Source organism: Microtus oregoni, unplaced genomic scaffold, assembly GCF_018167655.1.
Source record: "Microtus oregoni isolate MIOR12 unplaced genomic scaffold, Mior012 000002F_ref0000024, whole genome shotgun sequence".
NCBI lineage: Eukaryota > Metazoa > Chordata > Mammalia > Rodentia > Cricetidae > Microtus > Microtus oregoni.
This window is the reverse complement of record NW_024543061.1, coordinates 43,907,396-43,917,883: the sequence shown is the minus strand read 5'-3', so window position 1 is coordinate 43,917,883 and position 10,488 is coordinate 43,907,396.

The following is a 10,488-nucleotide window of genomic DNA, read 5'->3' as shown; positions in this document are numbered from 1 at the left end:
AATGTCGTATTCTACAGTTCTTTGAAGTATTTGAAGATTATTTATATATGCAGACTATAATTTCCATGCATTTAAAGAATCTGACTAGCCTAATTATATGACAAACATGGGTGACTATTGACTTGTAATTCTTAACAGCTATATAGCTTAAAGACCAAGGCTTTACATTATAAAATTAAAAATCTTTTAACATATATGAAGCAAATGAGAAAATTATCCTAAAATGTAAACAATATATATACATACATATACATATAATGATCAAAAGTAGAAATGTATAATGAAACATGATAAATATATCCTAAAATTGAATCAATATACAAAATACTTTAAGCAGAGGTAGAAGCATGCATGCAAACAATGTGAAAAAATAACGTTGCACAGGTACACAAATATTGGAAACATACAAGAACCTATACCAATGTAATTAATAGTTTATAAGTAGATACACTAATCTATTATCCATACTGATCCATTCCCTTTTTTCTCCCAAAAGAGATCCCTGAGCCTACTTCATTTTCACCCCTAATTCTATACAGTTTATAACGAATTCCTGACAGTTGACAATTGCCTCTAACACTAAAGACAAATTTTATTGGGAGGGGCCACTTCATTTTCTTGAATTACTTTTAACTGTCACCGGATGGATGTTAATACTATGGGATTCTGTAAAAACTAAAATGATAATTAAGTCTCAAGATTGTTATAATGTAATATTGCAGATATTCTCTGAGTAGTAGGTAATGTTTTTCTGACATTCTTATTTGAAGCTCTGGACAGAATGTTGTAAGAAGGTGCACCATCTCAGCTTGCCAAATTGGAATCATCTAGAGCAGTCTGTAGCCCAAAAATCGATCTTAGAGTGGTGATATCAGTATAATGTTATTGTAAAAACCAGGTGGAATTATTGTTGTGGGGTCCCACCTTCTTTCTGGAGATTTCAGAGGCTACCGTAGGAAAATTTATTGGTCACTGTGGAAAACTTAAACATTATTCATATCAAAACAGAAATGTTTAATTTTTATAGACATGTATTCAAAAAAAGATACCATAGAGAAAAAATATATATGGGGAAGAGTTAAAGATGCGGAGGGGATAAGATGGGAATGAGGGAGGGAATTGGGGAAAAGAAGGGAAGCTAAGCTGTGGTCAGTATGTAAAATAAATAAAATGTTAATTAAATAAGGTTAATTTTTTAAAAAAGATACTGGCACAGATTTTTCTACAGTGCATAAACATGACTGGATGACCCTCTCATTCTGTATAGTCAGATTTTCCTCTTTAGGCATGGTAATGTCCAGGGTCTCTTGATTATTTAATGATAAGTATTTTTTTTTTATAAAGACAGGACCAGAACCCTGCCCCAACCCTTATGAGGTTTCCTTACCACCTGTGTAAGTTGTCACCTCTGTGGATAAGTGACCATTTCTCTTTTCGAGAGGTTTCTCTTTTTCAAACTGAATCTTTATTAATTTTGATAATATCCATAGCTTTTCTTCTCCTGTGGAAAGAAGAGTGAAACTCATGCCCCAACTTTGCGTATCTGGTTTCCATTGTGAGTTCAACACATCCTTGAAATACAATGGCCGATTTAATTCAAAAGTTTTTTTTCTATTACCCAATGTCTCTTTGCTGCTTTGTTCCTTTCTCCTTAGCATTAAGAAAATTCAAGGTTAATAAAGCATTATGTGATCTATTTCTGGGGTATTTTCTATCCTTTTCTGTTTGTTTAGCATATCCTTTATAGTTCTATTTGATGTGTCTATAACTGCCTGACCTGTAAGATTATTTGTTACACTTGTAATATGCTTTATATTATAATAAGCAAAAAACTGTTTCATTTTTTAGACACATATGCTTGAACTTGTCTTTCTTTCTTTGTGCAGGTATATCCATGATGGCCATAAATTTTAATTAATGTGTGATTACTGAATTAGTCTTTTCTGAGGTCAAGGCAGTTGTCTGTTGAAAACCTGACTGAGTGTCAATGTTGTGGTATACATATTTTAATTTTCCAAAATATGCAGAGTGGAACACATCCATCTGCCAGATTTCATTCCTTTGGGTTATTGCATGCAGTTAGTGGTGTTTGGTTAAAGAAAGAGCAAGTAGACATCTTTTTATAATCTCCATAGTTTGTTGCCATGTAATAGGAAATGCTCTCTTAAAACTTTTGCTATTGACATGATTTTTTATGAAATTCTGAGGCCTTCAGCACCCTTCCAATCAGTAATCAATCCATTTCTGCATTACTTTGTGCCAGAAGACCTGGCAGACCCATATGGGATCAGATGTGTGTTATGTATATAGAACAAAGCCTATTCCTGATTATATATTGAACCAGAGTGAATAATTAAGTCAATTTTGTATGATCTGGTATACATTTGTAGGAAGGAGGGGCTGCTTGTTTGTCCAACTGTCCAGTTCCTGGCAATCTGGCTACCTTAGTCCCAAAATAATCACACAGAAACTGTATTCATTAAATCACTGCTTAGCTCATTAGCTTTACCTTCTTATTGGCTAACTCCTACATCTTAATTGCACGCATTTATAGAAATCTGTATATTACCATAAGGTCGTGGCCTATCAGTAAAGTTTCAGCACATTTATTTCCAGTAGTGGATCCATGGTGGCTCTGACTCTGCCCTTCTTTCTCCCAGCATTCAGTTCCATCTTCCCCGCCGACCTAAGTTCTCCCCTATTAACAGGCCAAGGTAGTTTCTTTATTCATTAATGGTAATCACATCATATCATAAATTCAGTGATTTCATTATGCAAGACAACTCTTTCTTCATATTGCAAATCAGTAACTATTTTAAGAGATTTTTAAAAATCCCTTAGTACCATGAGAATAGCATATAACTCTGCCTTTGGGACAGAATTATAAGGGATTTGTTCACCTTACTTGATTCTTGTTTTGTAACCTCCCTTTCCTGATTTATTTGCATCAGTTTAAAATGTACAGGCTCCATTTATTGGTATGTCATGTATAACTCAAGAAAGAATGCAAGTAGTTATCTTTATAAGGTTAATTCTATTGCTTTTGGGATAATTGCTATTAGTTTCTCCCAAATAATTAAAACAAGCTCTTTGCTATAGTTCATTGTTTTCCAATAATTTTTTTTTAATTTCATCAGTATCAAAAGGCAATGTAATCTCTGCTGTGTCTATACTTGTTATTTGACAAAGTCTCAATGTTCCTTCCATAATTAATTTTGAAACTTTTTTCATATATGTATTTTTTTACTTAGTATATGTGGTAAAACGATCCATTCTAATATCATATCTTCACTCTGCATTAAATTTCTTGTAGGGGAAATTCTGGAAGCAATATGATTAGGAGGCAGTTAAGATTTGAATTCACTCTATCCACATTTACTTCCTGTAATCTCTCCTCAAAGACAGTCAATTCTTTCTCATATTCAGCCATTAATTCCCTAAGACAATTTAATTTACCACACCTCCTACATAACCCAGAAGTCTGAGACTGCCTATTCTTGCCATTCCCAGAGGAGACATTATTCCTAGGAATTCCTTGTCTATAATCCCTTTTCAGATGTCCTATTCTACCACAATTAGTGTATTTGGCATTTTTGTGTCTCATCATACCAAGCCTCCATACTATTGTCAAATGTCTCAACATTCATTGTATAAAAGATCCACTCATCTGTTGGTGCTGATCTGACCTTTAAAGGCCCAAGATTTTTTTTTTTGCATTCTAAGTTGGCATTTCAAAAGCCAAAAATTCAGTAAGTACTCATCTAGCTTCTGGGTGTGTTACTCCTATTTGTAGAACCTTAGTTATTCTTTGTAAAAAGTAACTAAAGGGTTATCTCTGGTTATATCCCTAGTATACAATTCAATTCTCTTTCCTAGTCCCTCAATCCTGTCCCAAGCATGTAAAGCTGCTATGCTACATAGGGACAAGTTATGTTTGTCATAGAAAGCCTGGTTCTGAGGGTCATAGTAATGACCTTCAACAAAAATTTGTTCTTGGAAAGCCTCAAATCTTTTTGTTTTCCCCCATTGTTCTAAAATTTTTGCCTCTTCTCACCAATAACACTTCCAAAGCAGCTGGGGTCCATCTTCTAGGACCAAGCATGTGGGGTTGCCTTTCTGCTTGAAGCCCATATTTTCACCATTTCTCTAACAAATGGTGAATGTAGGCCATAAGATATTATTTCTTGTTTAATTTCTTTTAAATTGCTTGTACCTATAGTTGCCATATATATTCTTTGAGAACCTTAGGGTGTTTTGTGTCAGATGGCTTATCAGAGAAGATTAACAGATAGGCCATTAAAACTCTGAGTAAATTATCCTGGAGTCTGGCTTGTACTAATGAGGCTAAATCTTATCCTTGTACCTTCTGTCCCTGATCATCAGTTTCTATAATTTCCTCAAACTTTTCAAATCTTTTTAGCACTACTTTTGGTAAAGTCCAAATCTCCTGTCCAGTGTTCTGTTCTAATGACCTCAATGATTATTCCAAGGTCTGAAATTTGTCCAGTAAAGATAACATCTTGTCCTTTGACATAATTTTGATAGTGTGCATGTTACCTTCCTGTAGAGATCCCTTATTGGTTAATCTATCATAGCTTTTCAACAGATTCCAATTATTAAATTCAGCAGAGTGAGTTTTCACAAATAATGTCTCAGCACCCTTTGACAATTACTAGATTTTATCTGGTCAAATTAATGTTATCCCTCTCTATAGTATTAATACTTTAAGCAAGCTGTTAATTATTGGTCTGTAAAGACTGTATCATTTCTAAAAGTGCCTCATTATTGGCTCTGTTATCAAACCATTTTCTTAATGATACAATATGGAAAATAAATAATTCCCAAAATCAAACAAATGGATGTATAAGGAGAATCAGATAAGCCTTACAGAATACCATCCATAGCATAAGCAAAATGTTTTTTAATTTTTGAATGGTAATATTTTTAGTAATCTTATAATTTTCAAATTTATCAGTACACTTACTTACTTTTCTCAAGCAAGTTTAGTGACTTGGAGTAGCTGTAATAATCTTTATTGGTCAGCAGGTGTGGTTGTAGCCGCATGGCAGAGGGGAATGGAGGAAAAGCTCCCACCGGCTTCCCCTGCATTGTTCACTTAGGTTCCATGTGCCATCACCTAGATACTGATAAATATGCTTTGCTTAATAAATTAAGAGCAGTTATTAAGGACAATCAAAGCAATTGCGAGAGTTGGTGTTTAGAATAAGAAGGAAGCCCAAAGCTTTCCATCAGTCACAAGCTGAGAACTGTGAGCACCTCACCAGCAGAAGAAATGCCATAGGGATCACTGGCTGGAGTAGCAGTTGGTGGGGAATGTCAGGTTCTTTAGAAGCTTGCATTTTTTGAAGGGGGAAACAGAAGACAAGTTAATCTGGGAGAAGGGGTGGAGGGGGGCACTAGGAATAGTGGGGGGAGGGGAAAACTAAACATATGTAATGTACAAGAGAAGAATAAATGTTACAAAAACAGAGTCCTAAATAAAAATTGAGGTACTGAGAAACTGAGGGAAAAAAAAAATGTTTCTCTACAATGTAAAGGTTCCCTTCAAAGGAAAAATTAAATAGAACTAGAAACCAATAAAAATGTTTATGCAAAAACTACACTTACAAATTAGGTATATTGAAATTAAAACTAAAGCTGAAAATTTGGTTCAGTTATAGAACCTCTTCCCTTTTCTCCTCTGAAAAGAGAAAAAATTCATACATATATACTACATGTACTGACACACAAACCTCTATAAAAATTCAGTTCTTCTTTTGTTAAGATTGTTTAAATATTATTCCAAGTTGAGCAACTTAGAAACATGAATTCCTGTTATTAGATGTTTATGCTTATATGACTAATTAAAATCAGTGTTCATGTGACAGTATTAAAAATAAAAAGGAAATGTTAATAAATGTGCATACATTGGGTAATTTGTCATAATGAATTTTTAACATGAAAAGGAATTATCCAAATTTCTATCAATCATTTTTAAGCATTCTAAGTAATTTGGTATAATTCTATTTGGACAATGTCCTAAAAGTTAAGTAAGTGTTGTTTGTTTGTTGTATTTTCCTGTTTTTATTTTTGTTCTTTAACTTTTTTCAAGATCTCAGGCATTAACAAAAATAAGTAGCCAATAAAATTAGGACACTGTTTTAACAGATTGAAAGTGAACACATTGTTTAAATCTGTCCTACTGAGAAAAATTTACAGTAAACAGTACAGTCTAAAATTGAAGTCAAAGTGTAAGAAGTAATAATGAAATCCAGAATATAAAATCCTGTACTTTAGAGTATCTGAGGAAGACAGAGAAATTCCCAGCATAGCAACAGTTGATGCACAATGTCTGTTTATCCACTCAAATTAATGAAGGTCATAGATTGACATATATTTTTAATGGGACAGTATTTCTCATATTATTCATTATGCACAGTGGATTGTATGTGCAATAAGGATATGTGGAAGAAAAAAAAAAGTTTTATCTCACTAGTTTGCAATAAAGTTGCCAGACTAGGGCATGGAAAGTCTAGAAACTGCAAGAAATAAAGAATGGGAGCATTAGGCCTACTCAGGAAGCTAACTAAATAGATTGCTTGGACTTGGAATGCTCCATAAAACTTTAAGAAATGAAAGGAATAGTTCTCTCAAGACAGCAGATGATGCAGTACAAAGAGAAGAACAAGATGCAGGTCTGAAGAGCTATGTCACATATATCAGTATTTCAAAGCAGCTGAAAACACTGGGATTAAAGTGCATTAAAGATAAAATAATTAACAATGTAATTTTGCCTTAAAAATACTACTGTGTTAATAAACCAGGAAACATACTTTTAGGAGTTAATAGAAAGAGATATTCTCTTCACATGCAACTGTTTTACTATATAGGGCACAAGAAACTGGCCATAGAAATACTTGTTTCCTAAGAACAGAACCCCTAGTTAATTCTAAAACTGCAAAAAGTCTAGTTAGACTACAGAAGCCCTTGACTAGTTAAGAGTGACCACACAGAACCCTAGACTAACTAGTTAGAGTGACCACACTTTCTGAATACAGAAGTTCTTACTCTATAGTCAAAGACTTTTCTTTAATATCATTTTGTGATGATCAGAAAACAAAGCCCAAAATCTTTACTTCATTTTGGCAAAATAATTTTGTTGTGAAGGACTCCAACTTCGCTCTTGTGCTAATGACTTCTTCGATTAGAAGTACCAAAAATCATTTTGAGCTAGATGGAAGAAATATATTATGAACTTATTCTTAAATTCATACTAGGACACACATACCAAAGATGGAAACAAGGAAAATCAAAATGTACATAATGAGAAACAAGAAGCATTTGTGTCTTTTTTATTTACATATTTAAACTCATTCTTCTTTTAGCTTCTAATCAATTAGGAAGAACTGGATCACAACAAATTTGGAAAGACAGGATAATGTTCCAGATTCCCATCAGGCATCACTTATACTAAAATGAACTAGCAAAATCCCTCCCAAAGAAAAGATCCCTTCTTAAGTGCAGTTCAATTACACATCTTGTAATTTGTACCTTGAAACATTAGTCCTGATTATGGCCATACTAAAAGGCTGGTTCTTTGGGAAATGACCTTATAAGGAAGAACTTATATGAACATGACCAGTTCCTTTATAAGATACTGCAGAGAACCATTCTACTCTTCTTCCATGTTGGATCACAGAGGAAAGGCACAGACCAAGAATAAGGAGATGCATAAAGATGTTGACCACTCATGAAAACAACTGCTGTTTTGACCTTGGACTTTACCAGTAGTCAGAGCTATGATGAAGACATTTGTGTACTTTATAAGCTAATTTCCTTCTGGTATTTTTTATAGTAGAAGATGCAGATCAAAACAAACTACTTTCATATTTCTATCACAAAATTTGACAATGTTATTAAAACTTTCTAATTGTTACATTTCTGCATTTTTTTGTTTGTCTTATCTTTCCTTCAAGGTCTCCTAGTAAAAACTGAGAAAAATTTCTATATACTTACCCCACTTTTGAGATGGGCTACATCTTAGGGCTTCTTGTGATTTCCAACAGGTTAATGCCAGTAAGAAGCAGAAAACAATTACTGTCAGAAAGCATGAAATATTAAATCTGAAGTTAGTGTGGATATAGTGAACTGTCAATAATTTTCCATTAATAATCATCAAATGAAAACATACGTCAGCTTTTAGACATTTCCTTTCTACTCACAGCTATCAGTGGGGTACTTCAAGCAACAGCCCTAGTCTAATGTGACCCATACATATCCCTAGATAAAGATAAATCTGCTGTGTAGTACTCCATTTTGTAAATGTACCACATTTTTCTCATCCATTCTTTGATCAAGGGGCATTTAGGTTGTTTTCAGGCTCTTGCTATGATAAACAATGCTGCTATGAACATAGTTCTTCTGGCATGATTGAGCATCTTTTGGATATAAACCCAAAAATGATATTACTGGGTCTTGAGGAAGATTTTTACTAATTTTCTGATATTATTGGGTCTTGAGTATGTTAAAGTTAAAACCTCTTTTTATATTTAAGCAATAAAGGGGAGGTAATGTTGGATTCCCCCTGTATGCTGTGAATACCATTAGTTAATAAAGAAATCTACCTTGGCATCTGATAAGGAAGAGTAGATCTAGGAAGGGAAAACTAAACAGAATGCTAGGAGAAACAGATCTTTACCAGGTAAGCCACAGCCATGTGGCAAAGCACAAATTAATGGAGATGGGTTAGTTTAAGATGTAAAAGTTAACAAATAAGAAGCTAGAGCTTATGGGCCAAGTAGTGATTTAAATAATGTAGTTTCTGAGTGATTATTTTAGGTCTGGGAAGCCAGGTAGAAATGAACGGCCTCCTGTAACAATCAATGTTAAAAAACTAGACAATACTTTTTGTTACATTTAGACTAACATCTAAAACTTTTTTGTAAATTCTATTCAGGAAGATACTTTTTTATTTTGTTACAGAGTTTTATGATCTAAATTGTGAATTACTAAAGTATTGTGGAAAATTTATGATTTTACATAAAGAAAAATGCAGCTACTCTTGGTACCAAAAAGGACATGTATTTAAGTTCCATAGAACTTATCATAATTCTCCTCTTTAAGTGTCACTTGACTTTGGTCAATATCTGTCTTACAGGACTTTTTTAAATTTCCATCAATGCAAATTACTGGAAACCTGGGTTACCATGGCAATGATTGGTAGCCCCCATTGTTTTCCCTTCTCAGTCTTCTCAGCAGTGTTGGTACAGTAGTGAGTGCTAACCAGTAGGGGATTTGAGACCAGCAGACCTTTGCAGGCTTTGGGTTGGGATTCCTGGATTGGAACCATTCAGATGGAAAGGTCTGTTTCCATGGAAACAGGCACAGTTCCTATTGTTTTAGTTTGTCACTCAACACAGCAATGTTTACCTTGGGAGGCTGGGTAGAGAATTTTGAAAAACATTTTGTTGTGGATTCTAGAGATTGGAGGGCAGTGCTGCTATGGTTACCAGGGTTTTTATCTTAGGGGAAATTCGGAGATAAAGTAATCCTTCTAATGCCAATACAAATCGTAAATAGCTAGTAGCGCAAGGCAAGGAAAAGAAAAGAAGCTGCAGTACTAACTCCCTCCCAGGGCAGTGCTCACAGTTTGCCTTTGTGTATGTGTGATGACGGAGCTGTTGAAATAGAGGGATAAAAAGAGAGAACAGATTAAAAAAATTTTTTTAAAGACATAAGAATAAAATAAAAATGAGAACAAATTTAGGTGAAATAAATCTTGCACAGAAGGAAAGACCTTATAGTTTGAATTATACATAAAATCTAAAATAGTTATCTTGTATAAGTTGAAAGCAGGATGGAGTTGAACACAAGCTGGGGCAAGGAAAGGAAGAGGGCATAGGAAAGGATGATCAGAGTGTGTTAAGTGTCAGTTCTGCTGGGCCTCTGCAGAGAGCATGACTGCAGTGGGGGGGGGGGGGGGGGGATACACTAGACTGTGTTTTCTCAAAACTGGAAAAGAGGATTTTGAATGTTTTGCTATAAGAAAATAAATATTTCAAGAGTGACATGTTCCACCCGATTTAATCATCACACGGGATGATCATATTAAAACAACAGATAACCATGAATATGTATACTTTTATGTTTTTAACATACCAGTGAAAAATGAACTTAAATCTAAATAAAAATAAAAGTATTCAAAAAAGAAAATGGACAAAAGGCAGGTATGAAATAATATTCATATATTTAATTTATTCCTCTTTCAGTCTACATGAATGAATTACTGAATTTTAGTGAGAATATTTAACTTATTGATTGGAATGTGTCAGCGTTATTCTTCTTTTACAGATATGCCTTGGTGGGTCCCCAGAGGCCTCGGTGGGTCAGCAAGTGGGAGACCACAGTGGCTGACAGACAGACAAATAGCTATGCAGAGAGAGTTTCAATATAGAGTTTACTTAATGGGTTATGGACGCAAAAAGGGAG